Below are 21,606 nucleotides of genomic sequence, written 5' to 3' on the forward strand. Positions count from 1 at the left end.
TGAGAAATCCAAGGGCTAAGGTCAAGATAAAGAGTGCTGCATAAATGCAACAGCTGTAAGGCACTGAAAAGGCATCAGAGGCAGAGAGCACCAGGAATATATAAATCACTCGGAGCAGTCTGCTGCAGCAAGGCGTGCTAGGCTAGACAGTCTCTTTAAACTATTGCCAACACTTTCCAAAAGTGTGTGGTTAAAATTAGGCTTTCCAAGTCCATATTTAGAAATTGAAAGGCACCAGAAGTACTGAGCACCCATCGAAGCATATGGGCTCACAAACCCTCTGGAAATCAGGTCACACATTCGAGGCAGAGCTTTCTGTGCTGTCTTGTCCCTGAACTGAGAATGTCTTGGTCTGAGGGCAGTGTTACCTCCACTGCTTTTCAGATCCAGACTAAAGAAACAGCTAAGACTCAGCTTCTTGATTATGAAAAGCTTTGACCTATATAGAAAACTCAAGAAGCCTGAGCAGCAGAACTAATGAAATATGATTTCCAGCAGTTCTGTCCAGCCTGATTTCCCAATACCCATAAGGAGTGACTTATAACAAGGTCTATCTCTTCTATACTCCCCTCATTTTCGTAGAACTTGCATAACTTTAGTGTCTTCATCAAGGGTGCTTAGAGTGAGGCCATGTTTTCAAACATCTCCTTGCTTATTTGGAAATATTCTCAAGGGTTTGGGGACCCTGTCACTTACAGTACAGGTTATACAAACCACAGAGAGACACAAACTCAAGGGCTTTGTGTTGTTGATGTGTCTGCAGCTTCTCTCAATTATTACAGAATTGTTACAAAGTAGGACCCTTCCAAAGGCTACATGTATGCTTACAGAGCCTTTTTGGAATTTGGTTTTGTCAGTCTTTTTGTTGTTTAGGAAAAAAAACAGAGGTGCTGGTTTGTGCTAAAATATGTACTATATTCTCCAATTTGCTTTACCAAGAAATTGACCTGAAACATTCTAAAATCTGAGAGATGGGAAAAAGAAAAGGATAAATCACCTTTAATTGCTACATATGGCCAAAAAAATTTCCCAACAAAAACCAGTTAGTTTACAAGTCTCCTTGTTTACTCACAGACCAGAGTCAACTCACAAAGGATGTAATTCTTCATCTCAGATGGGAGATAAACGTTATTCCCCTGGACTCAGACACACATATCTGTAAACAACAGTGAGTATTCCTTTGGTGGATGCAATACCTGTGACCCCAGCAGCTCCCTGTGCTCTCTGCAGGCAGAGGCTGCAGCAGGAGTTCACAGGAGCAGCAGAAACAACTGATTAATTTGGGCACCAGAGAGCCTGGGCTTTATTGCAGAAAACACCAGGCTCCATGTGGGAAGCTGACCAGCAGAAAAATCTCATGAACCACTGGGCTTTTTACTTCACCAGGTCCCAGTTTGGTCAGATAGAGTTCTGGTTTATTCACTGCTCATTAGTTTTGAAGGCTCTGATTGTGTAAACACTCGTGTGTTTGTGCTTATTCCTGTGGTTCCAATTTTTGCTCAAAACTGTTGCAGGAAGTTCAGTGTCTGTGTTTGTCTTTCATATGGAATCGAGTTCTATCAATATGGCCTAATTAAAATGAAAATTAGGCAGCGATTAACAACTATTTCCCAAATCAAGAGGAAGCAAAAAAGCCCCTTTGAGACAATGCAAAGCTTTGTGCCTTCTGACAAAATTCTATCTTCCCCAGTCCTTGCCACATTCAGGCTTTACTGGTAGGAAGAAGAAACTCATAAAAATACTCTTGTTTTCTCAGAAAGGTCTGTTTTTCCATTTAAAATAGCTTGGAGAAAATACCCCACCAGCAATTTAAAATTTGTTTTCTCAAAGCAAACCAAAATGTACTACAGCTCATCCATATGTACATATAAATACAAAGCCATAAACAAAACACTTATAGAATCCTTGATTATTAACGTGTGTGTTTTGTAACATTACTGGTTTCTAGACAAACTTGGCTCACCTGGGGGATCTTTGCTGCTCTGACAGATGCTCAGAGCAGCTGCAGGGCCCCTGGTGCTGGGCTTACACTCACAGGTGAGGCTGTTCAACCCCACCCTGCAGGGGGATCACAGGGGCTGCTTTAAAGAGCCCAGAGCAGGGCAAGGGAACACCAGAAATGTCCTTGTTTGAAGCAGTTTGATGGGTTTGAGTTGTGCTCAACCCTGCAGGCATGGGTGATGAGGGTAAAAGCCATACTGGATCTCTGTTCACAAATTCTACCAATTATTTTACTTAAAACCTTCTTCCACTGTCCTCACCCACATCAACAGATACTATTAAAAATAAGTTAATTACTTGAGCTAAATAACTTATAAAATAGAAAAGGGGGGATTGTTATAGATGGATAATGAGATGATTGGCTCTCATAATTAAAAGATAACTATTGTGTGAATATTAATAAAAGCTTTAGTGATGTATAGTTATGTTATTGTAGTTTAGATGCCCTCTGTTCTCCCCACAGTTCCCTTTCCCCCTGTATTGTTGCCATCACACAGCCTGGGCTGTGCAGCACAGGTACAAAGAAGCTGCACAGGTGTCCCTTGCATGGGGCAGGTGGGAATGGAAAAGCTTGGGGGTGCTCAGGGGGTGGGCATGGCAACACCTGAGCTCCAATCCAGGTACAAAGCAGTCCGCACTCATAAATGGCAAAGAAGAGCTGAGTGACAGACCTTGGGAGGGGCCGGGGCTGGCTGATGCAACCCCAGGGGTATAAAAGTCTGAGCATCCATCTTGAAGGTGAGCTGGCCACATGGTATCAACAAGGGGTAGTTCTCAGTGCTGTGAATTTTTCCTTATATAGTCCTTTTGTTGTATTTTTGTCAAGGTTTAATAAGCCTTTTTAAATTTTCCAAGTGAGCAGTTGTCTCTCACTGTTCCAGAGCTGCGCAGGCAGCTGAGCCCCAGGCAGGGGCAGGGCTCTGCTGGCTCAGACAAGGTCAGGCCCTGCTGCAGTGTTTGCCATGTGTGTCTCTCCAGCAGCTGCCAGAGCACAGGGAGCAGCAGGCACAGCCACGGGCTAATGAAGCTCATCTGGTACATTAGGTACAGGAGGTGTAATGCAGAAGATTGCATGTTGAAGCCCTGCTATTAACTCATGCAAAAGTTGGCTGTGTGCTCTTCCTGAAGATGGAGTGGAGGCTTGCAGTGTCATTACTGGGAATAAAGATGATAAATGACACTTGCTTTTCTAACCATGTGCGTCTTTTCCCTCCAGTGTGACTCAAGTTCCTCCTGTGATCCACTTGGGGCAGCTACCACTCCAGGTTTTTTATTCTCATGCCTTTTACCAAGCCACTTGAAAGCATTTGCTGTTGGATGAGAGCACCTCTTTCTTTGTATGCAATTCTGCGTGTTCCTGACTGGGTGAGGAGCCCTGTGGTGGTTTTGTATCCCTGTGTCTGGACCTCTTTCATCCTCCTCTGTGTAGTCACCAGGGTCTAGGGCTCTTCATGTGTCTCAGGGATTGTGCAGGGGCTCTGGCTGATTTGGGTGGAGTCACTCCACAGGAACATTCAGAATTTGGCTGCTGCTCTGTGCCCTGCCACACATTCCCTGACAGCCCAACAGCAAAGGGCACAGAGGGATGAAGGGTTTGGCTTTGAGCCCAGACCCTGCACTGAGCTGATTCCAGGGGCTCAGCTCTCCTTCAGGCAGATCCTTAGGGGGCTCAGCACTCAGGAATATCCCTGCTGATGGCAGAGCAGGGTGTCTGGAGAGCTCAGCATCTTTGCACTGAACTCTCTGGACTCCATGGAAGCTCCTCCTGGTGCTTGAATCAAAGCCAAACTCACCCTGCTGTCTGTTCCTCATTGTGGGGAAGCACTGCTTCATCTCTCCAAATGAAACTCAATCCACTGAACTCAAGAGGACTTTTGCCTTCAGCTTTGGCTGAGCAACAGGATTTCTGCCACTCTGCCTCCACATGTTCACCAGTGACCCTGGGAATGTCAAACATCTCCTTTGGTCACATCAGGGCTCAGAGCTCTCGTGGGTGTGTGCAGCCACAGCCTCTCTGCTCCCAGGTCTTCTGCGTGCTGAAGGAATGAAAAATGCTTTAAACAGTCAGTGACAAATTTAGTCCTTTCATGGGAGTCCTCAACCAGCTCATGGGATTCATATGGCAGACTGAATTTCTCTGTAAATTAATCCACAAAAGTGCTGATCCCCCTGGGGTGCAAGTGATACCATTCAGAAGTCACAGATAACATCTTTGCCAATGTTCTGTAGTATCAATGCTGTTGTCTATCTTATTTTCTCCCTTATAATTTCTTCCTATTGGTCTTCTACGTGGAACTAGCATTTTTGTCCTAATTAGACAATTGCACATTATGATACACTAATTTGTTAACCTATGTTCACAAATCTTTTAATTACAGCAGTTGTCTTTGATGTGCTGTTATTATTCAGCAACAGCAGTAAACAATTCAACAGCTAACTGGAAGGAACTCATTATTTTCTGAGAGATGTTGTCATTATTTTTCAAAGTATTTTTTTCCTAAAAAACAGGCAGTGAAGAACCAGAGAAAAACACAGAGAGTCACTTCAAAAACCAAACACCCCATTCCACCACACTGATAGTTATTATTGAAAACACAAATATTTTTAAAGCATAAATAAGTTGAGGAGTTATCCTTCACACTTGTAATCCCCAAGTGTCAAATCTGCCAGGGTGACTTCTCTGGAGTCAGCACAGCAACAGGTCCTGGATATGGACCCTCCACAGTGCACCCAAATTTCCATGTAAGCACTGTGTTAGATGGGACACAGCCACCTGGGAGAGGCTTTTGCTGATTTTTAAGGGTGAGGTAAGATTCCACATGTTTAACTCCCATGGGTACCCTTAAAGAGAAGGTTTAGCCCTTCTTTTGTCCTTACTTCTTGCTTAAGAAAACCATAGCTAGATGATGCATTTTTTCTCTTTACTGTCATTGAACTGTCTTTAATCTTTTAAGGATTATATTAATGTTTTCAATAATTTTTCCCCTCTGGAGCAGGGAGATATGGCTTGAGGAGTCCCTGCTTGTGGTGATGCTTCACTTGTCTGGATGAAGTGTTTGCCTCCTGAAGTCCTATGCTTTTGATGATGCCACACATATCCCACCACAGCCCCATTCATGTGTGAACATCGTGAAATCCCAGAGGGGTCTGGGTTGGAAGGCACCTTGTTCCACCCCAGTATGGGCAGGGAACCTTCCATGAGACCAGGTTGCTCCAGGTCCCATCCAAGCCAGCCCTGGGCATTTCTAGGGATGGGACATCAGCTAGGAAGTTACCTCCCTTCAGTTTTCAGTGCAAGTAAGCAAACTCATGTCTGGTGTGTCTCTGCTGAGACTGAAGGAATGGTGCTGTTTGTTTGGGGCAGCCCTGCAGGTTTCTCTGTGACCTTCCTTTCCACCCCTCCTCTGAGCAGCTCCCACCTGCAGGAGATAAAGACTTTGTGCTGGTGCTGGTGTTGTTTGAGGCCACCTCACCCTGCCCCACTGCTCCCAAAGCCACACAGGTATTTCACTGAGTGGGGAACCTGTGAGCCCTCAATGCCCACGCTCCAGCCTCTCAGCAGCCCTTTGTGTTCCCCTTCCCTCCCCAGGAAGGGAGGTGTCGCATACAGATTTGGATTTTAGCTGGAACTATCAAACTGTGGAGGCTTGTGTTTTATCACCAAGCACAGCATGAAGACACCACAGTTGCAATGTACAGATTGCCAGGAACAGACTGTCTTTCTTGAAGATCAAGTTGTCCATGTGAATATTTGCCAGCTGCAAAGGACAGATTCAGATTTCTGGATGCTCCACTTTCCCAAGCCTGGGAAAGACTTTCTCCTGATTTTGCATCCCTCAAAAGATCAGCAACAGCTGCTGAGACCTCTTATAAGAGTAGGAAGAGGGAAAGGGAAGCATAACCAGGCCATCTGTTGTAAAACCACAACTCCTTATTGATTTCAATAGACTATTTTTGGTCCAAGCAGTTCCAGCACACAAGCACTCACACACCCTTTCTGCTGGCAGCAGAAAGCCATGGCTGTTATTGAGAACAGCAAAGCGAATAGCACAAAGTAGCATTGGGTCTCCAAAGCAAAATCAGCCACCCCTCCTCATTCCTGGCAGATGTTTCCCTAACCCCTTCTTAAAGCCTTGTAATGATGGAGGTGTTACGCCCTTTCCAGCAAATCTCCTCCGGTGCTGAACCCTTCCTGCCCTCGAGTGCTTTTTCTAATGTGCAATCTGTGTCACCTCGGCGGCAATTTAGGGCCATTATTTGTTGCTCTACCCACTTTTCTGGAAGAGAGGAGCAGAGCAGATGAGATAAGAGCGAGGGGAAGGGAAGACATCGGCAGAGTTTCCTGGGAAGCAAGCCTTGCTGACCTTTCTGTGCTTTCCAGCCTGTCTCATTTCTCCTGCTCTGGTTTCCACTCCATAAAACCCAGTAGCGAACGTGCCGTGCTGCACAGGCTGGGGAGAGCTCAGAGGGTTCATTTTGTCACAGTTTTAAAATGTCAGATTAGGCTGCACAGTCACATTAGTACTGTTAGCTTTAATATACTCGATACCTAATCTGCCAGGGCTTCTTTATTGACAGGCTGCCTCTCTATTTGAGCTTGAATAAACTTGTGCATAAAATGTTATCGGCAATGACAGCTGAAAAGAGGTCTATTGCTCTTTAAATTTTTGATGGGAGGCAAGCATTCTGTCATTTGTGATAGCATTATATGTAATCCAACATAACAACTTGATAGTCTGATATAACAACATTCCAGCTTCCCTGCTACCATTGTAAAGAGATGCTGTGTACAAGCTGCTCCTACATGCAATAATATCAGCACTGACAGCTGGTAAAAGAGTCAAGCTCCTCTCTTTCCATTTCTGGGAAGCAACCCTCATCTTTAGTGATATTTTTTTCCTTAGGTGTGGACAAATCTTTGCCCAAAAGTCCTGGGGAAATTGTGCTGGTTTGGAAATTCATTACAGGACAGAGCTGTCTCATGAGATGTCTTTATTTTCACAGGGCTGTGGTACAGTGGGATGGAGTTCTGTCCTGTGCCACAGCACAGGAGTTCTCAGAGCCTTTGCTCCCTGCATGTATTTCACTTACACCTTCCAAGTTCTCTCATCACTGTTGGTTTCCACTGTTGCCCCAGCCCTGGAAGTTTCCCAGACGAGGTTAGATGGGGTTTGGAGCAGCCTGGGATAGTGGAAGGCATCCCTGCTCATGGTGGGGGATTGGAGCTGGATGAGCTTCAAGCCCCTTCCAATCCAAACCATCCTGATCCCCTGCCAGGCAGGGACTGAGTGCTGTCACCTGGAGCCCTGACCTTCTCCTGCCTTTGCTCTCAAGAACCCCAGGACAATCTCACCCAGCAGTGAGATTAGTACAGCTCCAGAAGAGGTGTGCTCTGCCACCCTGCAGGGACTCTGCATCCTGCTCCTCCAGAGAGCACCTTTCCCTTCATGCTGGACACTCCCTACATCCACACTCATGCAAAGGAAGTGTAATACATTAATCAAATGTTTTGACCAGAACTGGTTTAATAATTGAATTTTAACTTTTTGTATTGTAGTATTTTAACTGCTTGAGGTCAGATAATTTGGAAATAAACTTCAAGTTAGTTCTCACAAGAAGAAGATCAATACACAGGATAAAAGATATCCATTGGATTATGAACAGATCCTGTCCTAAAGAAATATCTACTCTGCTTTTTCTTTTGATTTTCACTCTTTTATATCTCCTCCATGCTTGTATAATTAAGTCAATGAAAATCCAGTGGAGCAATGCAGTTTAATTTAGCTGAGCTGCACCAGTGTGAAACTGGTATGGAGTAAGGAATCAGTGCTGGCTGATGGGGCAGCACCAGCTCTGGCAGTTGTGTCCAGAACCACTCCATTTCTTCACATACTCCACTGCACAGTACAGCAACATCAGCAAGCCCCCAAGAGTCATTGAGAAATATCCAGAGGTATGCTCAAATGGAGGAGCACATTTAAAAATTGCACCATATGCTCCTGAACGAGCTGTCAGGCAACACTTCCAGGCAGGTGGATACCAGACCCAAACACAAATAGCTGAGGTGTATTTTAAGGCACAGGTTTGAGGAGGAGGCTGTGCTTCACCTGATCTCTGGTTGGCAGAGAACATTGTGATAACCTCACCTGCCCCTGCATAGAACAGGAATCACAGAATTTCACAGGGGGTGGTTTTCCCTTCTGTTCTCATTTTTATTCCTGTCTGTACATGTCACAGCATTACTTACATTTGTGCTTAAATCTCTCAGCACAGAATCACAGAATGGGTTGGGCTGGAATGGGACCTTGTAGTTCATCCCATCCCACCCCTGCCATGGCAGGGACAGCTCCCACTGTCCCAGGCTGCTCCCAGCCCTGTCCAGCCTGGCCTTGGGCACTGCCAGGGATCCAGAGGCACCCTATGCCAGGGCCTCACTCAGCCCTCTCACACTCCAGACTTTCTTCCTAGTATCTAATCTAATTTATCACCTTTTCATTTAAAACCATTCCCCCTTGTTCCATCAGAGCAGGGCCTGCTAAAAAGTTTGTCCTCATCTTTCTTACAGGTTCCTTTAGATACTTGAATGTGCTCTAAGGGCTCCCTGGAGCCTTGTCTTGTCCAAGCTGAACAATCCCCAGCCCAGAGCCTTCCCCACAGGACATGTTCTCCATCCCTCTGTCATAGATGAGTAATGGGAAGTTTGACTCTCACAATTAAAAGGCAAATATCATATATATATGTTAGGAGCAGTTTTATAGATTTATAGTTGTGTTTTACCCCCCTTGTGTTGTTCTCAGGGGTGCCCTGGGTTTGGGATGGAGCTGGACAGCTCATCTCTGCACAGAAAGCAAAGTGGCAACTGTGAATTAAAGAAGGTGCCTGAGTAGATTTAAAAAGGGATCAAAACAGTGTTAGGGGCAGCACAAAACTGGGTGAGGAAAATGCCTAAGGGAGAGTAGCCTTACTGAGGCTAAAAAGGCTGATGCTGTCCTCATCAGAGCAAATCCACCAGCTCCATTTGGGGGAAATTCATTTTACAGACAGGATGGTCCCTCCTTACCTGAAGTCCACACCTGTCCTAGTGCTGATCACCTCGGGGTGAGCTGAGGCGACGCTTCCTCATAACCCAACTGCCTTTAACAGCAGCTGAGAGAGCTGAGAGGGAGGCCAGAGGTGTGTATTAAACTGTGGACAGCTTTTAGTAGTTGATAAAATGCCTTTTCAGTGGTAACTTAAATCAGAGGGTGAGAGAAGTGGAGGGAATCTGTGATTTTTTCCCTCTGCCCATGCACCAAAGGCAGGCTCTGAGGGGACAGCCACAACACCTTACCACCATGGGTTAATTGAGTGCTGCTGCTTTAGGTCTCATTCATGCTGTATTTTTTCAGTAAACACACATCAACTCTGAAGATCTTAATTAGTCTTTGGAAAAACCCAATATGCTATAATTCTTCCACTGAGGTCTACATGGAAAACAAGGAACATATTTCAAATGCAATGGCAACAAACAAACAAGTGTGCACAGCCCCAGTCTATAGACCCAGTACACACACATGCACTTCCCTAATATGCTTGCTTAGGCTTTACAATCTGTTTATTAATTCGTGAGTAGACTTGATATGCCCTCTGGAAAAAATACTAAAATAATATCTCTCAATTGGCTTCACTGCTGTATGCCTCTAATTAAGTAATGTACACCTCCACTTGCTATTAAACAGTTCCATGATTTTTAACACCAGTGTTGTTTGGTGCCAGCTATAAAAATTTTTAACAGCTCTCCTGTTACCACTCTTCTCCTAAGTACATGAAAGTGGCTCTACATATTTGACCTTTCCCTTCCCTGCTCCCACATTTTAACCCTTCTTTCCCACTGCAGCAAGGAGTGAAGCATTGAAGGTCTCACAGAGATGAAAATGAAAGATCCCCACTGCTTGGCACAGGATTTTCCACCAGCATGCCTCTGAGGGCAGAGCACTCTGGGTTTCCCCTCAGACTGACATATTTTCTGAAAAATCCCTTCACCAGGATTTCTTCTCCTGGGAAGCTGAGAAGCCTCAGAGAAAAAGGAGAACAATAATTACCTGATTTGCTTCTCCTGTGTTTTGCTGCTTTGGAATGTGGTTTGGACATTGTTTACCAACAGGTGGTTGTGTCATTGGTTTCACGTGAATTGTTTTGACTTAATGACCAATTACCATCAGCTGTGTTGGGGCTCTGGAAAGAGTCACATTTTTTTTCATTATTACCCTTTAGTCTTCTGTAAGTATCCTTTCTGTATTCTTTAGTATCGTTTTAGTATAGCAGAATTAGAATAGAATAGAATAGAATAGAATAGAATAGAATAGAATAGAGTAGAGTAGAGTAGAATAGAATAGAATAGAATAATAAATTAGCCTTCTAAGAACATGGAGTCAGATTCATCATTTCCTTCCTGCCATGGGGGACCCCAAAAATACCACAGCCAGGGATGGTTTGAGGAGCAAAGTTCTGATTTTGTGAGTGAAACTAACACACAGAAGTAAAGCTGATCCATAGCAAAGGCCAGCAGAGATGCTATGGCAGCATCTTCCTGCCAGGAGCTGTCAGCCTGGCACTAAACAATCACTTTAAATAATACAGAAACCCTTTAGCCACCCCACAGCCTAACACCCAGTAATCTCTAACAAGGCAAGAGCAAATCCATGGCATTATTTTCCTTTTCAAGGTAAGCAGGGGAATGTTCTCAGCTGGAGCTGGGCCACGAGGCTGACAGGTCTGGGGACGAGGCACACCCTGCATTTACGGGAGTCAGGTGGGTCCATCCAGGAATCACTCATACAAAGGGACCCTCTGGCCCAGTCCTGAACCAAAAACCTCATCTGGAGGAGCAGCTGCTGTGTCCTGATCAGTTTTCGTGGTCTTTTAACCTAGGAGGAGTGAGGAGGAACAGCTCATTGTGGCTGAGAGACTGCTCTGGGCCACCATCACTGTGTCTATTTTCCCCTTACAATTCACAGATAATGAAAATTCTGATTTTTACCCATGAATTGAAGAAAGAAAAGCAGATCTGCACCCTGTCCACAGGGAAGGCACAGGCAGATAAGCAATTTCTTCTGACCACTGACACCATGGACATACTGAGCACTGTTAGGAATTCTAGAATGGATCATTCTCAAAACCCCCAAATGTCTGATCTCTAAATCAGCACTGTGTGATCCCAATGAGCAGGTCAGAGCAGTGATTGCCCCCTGGACACCCTGCCTGGAGCATCCTGAGTGGGACAGACAGAGCAGCAACAGCAAGGACAAGGTGCAGCCTGAGCTCTGCTGCAGCCCCAGCCCTTCCTGGGCAGCAGCTGCACATCTTGTGCAGCAGCTAATGCATCTGTGAATGATCTTACCTGTCCGTGAAATCCTTTGTAACATCCTGGGAGCGTCACAGTTTAACAATACAAGTGTGAAAAACCCTCCTCCTGTTCTCAGCAGCGAGGAAGTCTGGCAAGGGCTGAAAGCACTTGAAATTAGATCCTGAAAGGCTTTTGCCAGCAAACCAGCATCCATCCACCCCAAGCGGCAGTCCCTGGCTGTCTGGTCAAAAGGTGCAAATGGCTCACGGCAGCTCTCTGCAAAATTACTTGTCCTGGGAGTTATCAGGCCGTGCCACATAGGATGCACACCACATCCTGCCACAGACCTATGGAGTGTCTTTGTGGCCTTAAAACAATTTTTTCCTGGTTTTTGCTTCCTAAGATAAGGGGATGTTAGTGGTGATAAAAACGAGAGCAGGCTCCCGGTACTAAAGTGATTTCAGCATTTATTATAATAAAAGAAAGGCCCAAAGCAAGGGGGCCTGGGCCGAGCAGGAGCGTTCCTGTCGGGGATGGAGCAGCACCAGCATTGGGGCTGCTCAGCAGAGATGGCCCCGATGTTCCAGGTGGAGTGGGAGAGGTTCCCTGGGTCAGAAGCCCCTTTTTATCCTGTTTTTGGTCCCTTTGGATTGGTTTCTGTTTGGATCCTTCATTTGCATGAAGGTTTAAGGTGCTCGATTGGCCTATTACAGTTCTGTCCAGGCCGGCTTGTTTTGCTTGGGGGGTGCTGCACTTTACTGAGGTGTAATTTCTTATAACTACCCTTTTAAACCCTTTTACAATATAACGACCAAGCTAACAGTACATACCTAACACTTACCAACTATTTTACAGCAGTTTCTAACCTATTTTTAACAAGTGTCACAGCACCTGTCAGGGTTCTGGCTGCATTTGCTGCCTGCTGGCCTCATGCAGGAGGGCTCACCAAGGGGAAGAGCCTGTCCTGGTACTGCCCTGCCTGTGCTGCTTCCCAGAGCTGCTCCCTCACCAAATGATCTTCTGAACTGTGCACAGGTCTGTCTCAGCCAAGGCCCTTGTGTCTGCAGAGGAGAGTCAATACACAGGGACTGTTGTGCAGTATTGTAAATCAAAGGCGACTCCGACGTTGGTGAGGGAGAGAGAACGATGCATCTGACTCCATGGATATCAGAAGGCTAATTAATTACTTTATTTTACTATACTACATACATTTCATGTAAACTGAATCTGCCAAGCACTCACTCTGCACACACCTGCTCACACTGCACAGAATCTCGTGGCTGTCCCCCAACAGTCCCCCCACACACACTTGGCCCTGACAGGCCAAGGAAACAAAACATCCTCACTTTGGGTAAACAATCTCCATATTGCATTCTACTTTGGCACAACACAGGCACAGCAAGTGATAAGAATTGTGTTTTCCCTTTCTCTGAGGTTCAGGGAACGTGAATCTCAGAAATCCTTGGGAAGAATTGTGCCTTGCTTTTCTCTGTGAAGAGAAATGTGGCGACGCTGCAGGCGGTCAGGAGACCCACACTGACAATCAAAGAGGGCACAGTAACAGAAAGCAGCACAGTCCTACCAGGATGTGTCCCTCAGGACTCCCCAGAGGTCCCTGGAGCAGCCAGGGGCTGTCACACCTGCTGGGGGTGGCACTCATAAATAACACCCCTGTGCCAGCAGGGAGGTGTAGCTGTTTGCAGGCATGCAAACATGTGAAACAGACAGACAGGTGCCATCAATCCAGCCTCAGCCCCAGCCAAGTCCTGCTGTTCACTGCTCAGATTCAGAGCACCAGGCACAGTCTGGAACTGACTGGTGTCCTCAAAAGCCACTTCTGAAGGCAGGTTTTGCTTGGAGGAATTGCTGTGTCCCTGCACTGCCACTATCCCTAGAAGAGAAGTGTGCCTAATGGGGGAGAAGGGTAATCTCATTTGATATGAAATTATATTAGTGACAGTTCATTCCTGGCACTGCTCAGAGGGCTGGGCAGGCTGGATGGTGCTTTCATGGTACTTACTGATCCAAAAGTAAATAACTGAAAAGAAAATGTCACCAGGGGATGGGCCATGGGGAATGGGGAGAGAGCAGCAGCAGGAGCACATGGGGATGAGCTCAGGCACCATCAGCAGTCCAGCACACAGATGGAAAAGGAGAAAAAAGGGCAGCCATCCCTCAGGGCAGGGATGAAGATGAGCACAGGAAGAGGAAAAGGAGTGGACAGCAGCAGGGCCTGCTTGGTTATCCTGGGGTGAAGAAATTTCCTGTAGTGGCTTTGCTGCCCTCAGTGCTATAGCTCAGAGCAGGCAGGGCTGGCAGCTGCCTCTGCTTTGCCCCAGGACAGGCACACCAGGACAGGCACTCCACACATCTCTATCCTGCTGCATTTCTTCACTGAAAGGCACTTCCATTGAATGGAGAGTCAGCAATCTGTATGCAACTCTACAAGCCAATCAGTGCTGTGGAACTGAATATTTGCACCCTGATAAAGACCTCATAAACACCAGGTCACTGCCAGATTCCTGAAACCAAAGTTCATCATCTGGTGCTTCATCATGTAGCACCAGCCTGCCAGGTGAGCAGAAAGCACCAGCACACCCCATCTCAGGACACCTCTGGCCTCACCAAAGCTTCAGCCCATGGGTCTGGGTGCACTGGGAAAGCTGGGACAGGTGCTCATGGCCATCTCCATCCCTGAAAATCTGAGCCAGCTCAGGCTTTGCAGCTGGGGACCAGCCATGAGAAAGATGCTCCCAGTGCAGAGGAGGAAGAGCACTGAGACATTTACCCATGGATTGTGAAAGAACCTACAACTCCCAACCCACATGGAGACAGTGCAGAAACAGCCCCAGCACCAGCACACCCTCCACCTGCCCTCCCACCTTCCACCCTCTGCAGCAAATCCCAGCTGCCTTTGCCCTGCAGACAGATCCCTGTGAGGGTTTCACCTCACAGAGAAGGAACAAGACCTGTGAGAGCATCCTTGTGAAGAAACAAGGGCATTCTCATCTCTCAGCTGGGGAACCAAGACCCAAATGACCCTCCTTGGCCCCTGCATCCAAGCCTGGAGGAGACAGCCCAGATCCCCTCCTGTGCCCAGCTGGGAACATGCACTGCTGCCTCTCCCCTCTGAGCTAAGCTGCAGCAAGATGCCTTGGGTCCATGGACTGACCCTTGCCTTGCTCCTGCTGTCAGAACACAACACCTGCACTGTCATTTAACAAACAGGTCAATAATTAGTTATTTCTGCTTAAAAGCAGCAATAAAGTACATTATTTGTGGTTTATTACTTACAGTTAGGAATATAATGAATCAACACCCACAACATCCACTGGCCATTTAAAGATTTTGGGAGCTAAGATTGCACAGACAAGAATCCATTTTACACATTAAAGTATTCCAGGGAGTGGGAAATGACCTTGTTTGTGCCGTCAGGTGTCCGGGGGGCAGGAGGCCCTGTGAGATGCCCTTTCCCCTGGCCATGGTGGTGCTGAGTTCCTGGCAGAGCAGCACATTCTGCAGGGCTGGGTTACAGCCCTGGGCTTGCAGAGCTCTCACATCAACTGCTCTGTTGCAGGAGGTGGTGAAGCAGCCAAATGGACTGAAACACAGCCAGGCGTGGCACTCCCCAGGAGCACAGGCAGTCTCTCACTTTCTTTTGCAGTCTTGTCCTTGCTGACAGCTCTGCTGCATCACATGCAAATGTCAGAAATGTCTTGTTCTATTCTGCTCAGAAAGGAGAGGTTTGCTTTCTCCACAGTGAGGTCCCAAACTCTGTTTCTGCCACTCTCTCACCTCCTCCTGCTCATTTCAGGCTGACTGTGGTCCACAGACTCTTTCTGGTGGCAGCCTGCCTTACTTTGCCACAAGCCCAACAAACAGCCCAGCAAACAAAATTAGGAGATTTCTTTTGGTTGATGCCTTCAGCTGGCTCAAAGTGAGGACCACCAGAGCTACCACAGGAAATCATCATCAGCAGATGATGATCTCTGAGGAGACCTCAGTGGTTTCTCCTCAGAAAGCTGAACATACACTGGATCTCCCATTTTCCCCTGTGTTGAGCGAGCTGGTGGAGGAACAGCAACTTTCCATTTTGTCTTGATTTGAAAATCCAGGTGTCTGCTGAGGAAGGCAGGAGCCTCCCTTGAAATGGAAAATGTAAACCCCCTCCCTCTGAATTATTGTAATTTTGAAATTAAGGGACTCTCAGGCAAAGATATGGGAATAGGAATAACAGTTCTTTATTAGGGAAGAAAATAAAAATAAAATTTTAAAATGGAGTAATATAAATACAATTCTGCCAGAGTCAGCAGAGGAGCTGCCCCCCTGTGTGTCAGGGAGGTGTCCCTGCCCCATCCCATGGGGGCTCAGCCCTCCTGCAGTGCCAGCTGTGGCTCTGCTGCAGCAGGGATCCTGCACAAGGGGGGAGTTTTCCTCTGCAGCTCCAGGGCTGCTGCAGATGGGCCTGGGCTCCCTCTGGCCATGCAGGGCAGCAGAAAGCTGCTCCTCTGGCAATGCAGGGGGCAAAGGCTGCTGTGCTGTGCCAGGCCCAGATTGGATCCAGGGAGGAATGCTTGGCTCCTCCCCTGGGCGGAGCATCTCCCCATGGGATGCTGGGATTGGATCAGCCCTGCAGGGACACTCAGTGGCCATGGACAGCAGAGATCGCCTGGAGGGAGGGTTGGCTGTGGGAGAGAGAAAGAAAAAACTGCCCCAAGAACAGCAGAGAACTGCCCCAGCTCTGACAGATGGGGATAGAACACACAGCCCCAATAACATCTTCCACCCTAAGTCACATTTCCAGGATTATGTCCTATTGAAGGCACAGCTGTGACTCAGAGGGGACAGCTTGGTGTCCACACTCACTCCGTGCCACTGCCACAGAAGCTGCCAAGCCCAGCTCTGCCCTTTCAGCCTCTTCTAAAGCTCACAGAGCTCTCTCTGTGCCTTCACACGCAGCTGTAAGAGCTGGATTTGTTTTTTCCCATGCCCCCACCAAGGTGACAAGTCCAGCTCTGCAGTGGGTGCTGCCCCTCTCGTTGGGCACACAGAGGGCAGCCACAGCCTGTGCTCCCTGTTTGAACGTGTGCTATGGAAGGGATAAGCATCAAAGAAATTATTTTTTAAAATGTTTATTGGCATGTCATTTCAGGACAAAGAGGTTTTTTCTTCCTCCACGTTATCACAGATATCAAAACAGGAACAGACCAATCAGGGCCATTCCCTGAGCCATTCCCTCAAGGGCTTGGTGCAGGGCAATGTGTTACAGCAAAGCAACACTGTTGGTATACTCTAAACCATTTGTACCTGTGCTGAAATATTACTGAATTAATTCCTTGTGCTGGGAACAGTCCCCACATGATCCATCTGGGATACAAGGCCATGTGGATGGATCCTCAGTATCACATTCCTGGTCCTTGCCATGGTCTGGTGTTTCTCTCCTGCCATCACAACATTCTCACTGCAGCATGGGGACAAAACACATTATTCTGATCAAATACACCTGGGGGAATTCTTCTGTGGCAATTAAAGAGGGACACCATGATTTTACTGTAAATTAGAGCCCAAATATCTACAGAAAGTGAGGGCAGAAAGAAGGGGCCATGCTCAGGTACATTATTTAGAAAGACAGGTTTTGCCCATTCCTAATAAACCATCTGCATGTGATATGTTACCCAGGTGGCCACAAGGTGCCCTCTGGGGTTTGCCCACTGCTGAGGGGTTCCATCTGGGCTGTGGGCAGGTCTCTGGACCAGGAGAAGTTGAGTTCAATGTATTGCATCCTAAAACAGGACTTGGTCTGGGCAGGGCTCAGCAGTTCCTTGCAGGAACCTCCCCTGCCCCAGCAGCAGAACCCTCTCAGCTGAGCTGTGCAGGGAACAGCCCCAGCCTGTCTTGGCCCGGGATCAGCAGGAAGGCTGCTCCAACCTAGAGAGCATCAGAACTGCAAGAGGAACATCTCTGCAGGGCACAGCAGGGCTGGATTGGGTGTTTGTGGCTCTTCAAGGCTGATCTCACAAGCAGAGCCATCCAGGCAGGAAGAGCCTTCAGAGCAGCACAGAACCCCAAAAGTCCCAGAGCAATTAAAACATGGACAGAGGGCACACAAGGGTTGTTTGGATGGGGAAAGGTGTTGTATTTATAGGGAATGCCTCAATGAAGGCAGGAATGATGAATATGACTCCATGTTCCCTGAAGGCTAATTTATTACTTTATAATACCATATTAAAGAATACTAAACTATACTACTCTGTACTATACTATACTAAAGAATACAGAAGGGATACAGACAGAATGCTAAAAAGATAATAATGAAAACTCCTGACTCTCTCCAGAGTCCTGACACAGCTTGGCTCTGATTGGCCAAAGAGTGAAAACAACTCCCAGCAGAATGCAATGGAACAATCACCTGTGGGTGAACAATCTCCAAACACATTCCACATGAGCACAGCACAGGAGAAGCAAATGAGGTAAGAATTGTTTCCCTTTTCTCTGAGGCTTCTCAGCTTCCCAGGAGAGAAATCCTGGGTGAAGGGATTTTTCCAGAGAATGTGAATGTGACAGAAAGGAGACTGGCATGTTGAAACAGAGGTGCAGAGGAGCCAGGCCAGGCTGAAGGTGTCCCTCAGCCTGGCTCAGGATGGTGTTTTGGATCTTGCTGGGTCCCTGCACAGACACAGGGACAGCAGGGGAATACAGCAGGCATCACCCCATTTATGTAGCTCAGCAGTGCCAGAGGCAGGTCCCACTGGTACAATACCTCCTCATCTCTTTTCACAAATAATTGCTCACAGTTTGGGTTGGTGCCACTGATGTCTGTCCTGCTCACCAGCAGCTGCCACTCCCATGGGGAGCACTGGCCACATTTCCCTCCCACAGGGACCAGGCTCTTGCAAGGGTTTGTGCTGTGTTTCTAACTACAGGCTTTGATACGAAATGTTCCTGAATATGTGCTGGAGCAGCACTTTGCTCCCACCCCCTTCCAGCTTTTCTTGGTATCAGAGGCCAAACCACAATGAGGGAAATTTTTTTGTTCCATATCTTTACGGTGCTTCTTCCAGTAGCACATAAAACAAATTAGCCACTTAGGCCATTATTAGGCACTTATGGCCTTTTGATGTTTATGATTTATAACAGCAATTTGCACTTATGTAGCACATTTCAGTTGAGGCTAATACAGCAATGATAGTGCTTTGCATTGCAGTCTCGTCCTCCCTCTCCAGCTCTTGGAGAGCTCTGGGAACAGCAGCAGGGAGCTCCTCTGGGGTGCCAGGAGTCCTGTGCTGCTGGGCATCTCTCCATCATCTCTCCATCATCGCTCCATCTCATCCCCAGACTGGGATCCTTGCTCAGGGCCAGCCTTCCTGGCCAGGCACCATGGCTCTGATAGAGGAAAATGCTGCAGAAAAGGCTCTGCAGTCCATAAGAGCTGGTTCAGCTCTGTGGTAGGCACAGGAGACTCTGGTTTTCCCTTGACTGCTGTTCTTCCAGCAGCAATAACAAGCTTCTTTCTCAGTGTGAGCCTGTGCTTTGCTCCAGGGCTGGGCAGGGAGGGTCAGCTGGGCACCCCTGAGCCCAGGGCAGAGCCAGCAGGTCCAGGGGCTCTGCTCTGCCCCTTATGTGGCATCTGGGATGTGCTCCCGGTGTTTGAGTGCCCAGCCCCAGCACAGGAGCCCTTTGAGTTCATGCAGTTATTAGGGTAGATAGCTTTAGGACTTTAATTGTGTTTAGGGTGAGGAAAACGGTTGCGTACAGGTAGAAGTTGAGGAGGGTGAGTTTAGGGTTGCACATGATGATGATTGCTATTCAGCCTAGGTGGGAGATGGAAGAAAAGGCTAGAATTTTTCAGATGTGTGTTTGGTTGAGACCCATTCATCCTCCCAGGACTGCTGAGCCCACACTCAAAAGGAGTCAAACTCTCCTGGCCTCTTCAGGGACAGAAACCCAAGCTCCAGTGAAATGTGGCGGGAATTCCTGGCTCTGGGCATGGTTTATATCCCAGAGCAGCTGAGTGCTCCTGTACAGAACCCAGCCCACTGTCACCTGCAGCCTTTCCTCTCTCAGGATTTACAGGAGACTTGGCAAGAGTTATCTGCCTGTCCTAGGATCTGATTGTCTCCCTCAGCTTTGGCATCTTGCTGCAGCTTAATTTAGCTCAGAGGGGAGAGCCAGCAGTGCATGTTCCCAACTGGGCACAGGAGGGGCATCTGGGCTGTCCCCTCCAGGTTTGGATGCTTTCCCCTGCAGAGGGGAACAGGGGGATTCATTTGTTTGGATCCTGAGAGATGAGTACGTCCTTGTTTCTTCACAAGGATGCTCTCACAGGTCTTGTTACTCCTTTGTGAGGTGAAAGCCTCACAGGGTTCTGTGTGAAGGGCCAAGGCAGCTGGAATTTGCTGCAGAGGGTGGAAGGTGGGAGGGCAGGTGGAGGGTGATGAAGCTCTTTCTGCACTGTCTCCGCGTGGGTTGGGAGTTGCAGGTTCTTTCACAATCCATGGGTAAATGTCTCAGTGCTCTTCCCAACTCACAGCTGTCCCTCTCTTTGCTCCTGGGCACCCCCTTGGCTACTTCCCCTCCTTGCACAGTCATGGGGAGATGCTCAGAGGCAGCAGAAACAAAGATGTTCCGAGCCACTTCGCCAGGATACAGGTCTGACAAAAACTGCTAATGATGCAAACTCATTATCTGCAAACACGCCCCATTTCTTGGAGATGTTTTAGAAAATTAAACATGCTGTTGACTCAAAAGTTTACCTTTATGCAAATCAAAATGTCAACATCTGGCAGGAAGAGTCATGGAATTTTTTTCAGCCTGTCTGTAGCAAGGGGCTGCCTTCTCTATTTTGGTTTTGCCCAGACACTCCTCATCATAATCATGCTAAGCACATCCTGAAATGATTTTTTCTGGTAAAGGCAAGTGTAGAGAGCTAAGCATTAAATGCTCTTTCAAAGCCACCAGGAATATCAGTGTTTGCTTGTTTTCTGGTCTGTAACAGATGCTGGCATTCAGCATTTGGAGTGCCTGGGGAAAAAAGGGAAAAACAAAGATTGCCACGACAAGGTTAGCAAATGACAGTTATTTGTCAGCAAATCTCCTCCCCCTGCAGGGAGGCTGCTGCTCCTGAATGGGAGCTCCTGGCTCCCTGTGGGCTCTGCACAGAGGGGCTCTGGTGGCACAGAGTGACAGGCAGAGCCACCAGGTGACAAACAGCCCCACAGCACCAGCTGTGCTGCTCACCCCAACCCACTCTGGCAGCTTTTGGCACCTTTAAAAGGCACTTGGGAGGAATCAATGGCAGGTAATTGATTGGCAGCTGCTGCCTCCAACAGATCTCTGCTCACTGGCACTGGCAAAACCACTCAGGCAACAGAATTCTAAGATCAGCATAACTCTGGTGAGTTTAAGGGAGCTTTAAGAGATGTTTGAGAGTAGGAATATTCACCCACACACACCTGCATGTTCACACAGAGGGTCCAGTGCCAAGCTCTGTAAGTGTAAGGCCCTTCTACCTGTGCCCAGCACAACTTTCTGGTGGCTGGCCCTGCACAAGGGTGATGCAAAAGTGCCCAAACATCCCCCACTGGCCTCATGTCTTGGTTTGGAAAGCCAGGAGTCTGCTAAGGAAGGCAGGAGCCTCCCCTGAAATGGAAAATGTAAACCCCCTCCCTCTGAAATGTTAAAAATTTGAAATTAAGGGGCTCTCAGGCAAAAATATGGGAGCAGGAAATAACAGTTCTTTATTAGAGAAAGGAAAAAAATAAAAGGATAAAATAAACAATGAAGTACACTAGAACAACACTGCCAGAGTCAGAACACAACCTGACACCCTGTGGGTCAGGGTGTTGGCAGCAGTCCCATTGGAATTGTGGCTCAGCCCTCCTGCAGTGTCAGGGGTGGTTCTGCTGGAGCAGGGATCCTGTAGAGAAGGATGTATTCTCCCTCTGGAGATCCAGTGGAAGGAGAGGCAGCTGCTGTTCCTCTGGGGAATCCAGTGGAGAAGCCGTGCTGGTGTTCCAGAATCTCCAGATTGTATCCAGGTAGGAACGCTTGGCTCCTCCCTCTGGGCTCACATCTCCCAATGGGATGCTGTAGTTCTTATCAGCCATGCAGTGACATTCAATAGCTGTTATCAGCAGATGTCCCCCTGGGGGGAGGAGTGATTGTGGTCACTCAAAGAGAGAGATAAGGCAAACTGCCCACTTGACAAAGGTAATCTGCCATACAGATGGTAATTGTAAACAAGTTGCCTTGCAATCTGGAACACCTCACTTGCCCACTGT

This window comes from Melozone crissalis, unplaced genomic scaffold, assembly GCF_028551555.1.
Source record: "Melozone crissalis strain CALT ecotype California unplaced genomic scaffold, PUWL_Pcris_2 ptg000057l_1, whole genome shotgun sequence".
NCBI lineage: Eukaryota > Metazoa > Chordata > Aves > Passeriformes > Passerellidae > Melozone > Melozone crissalis.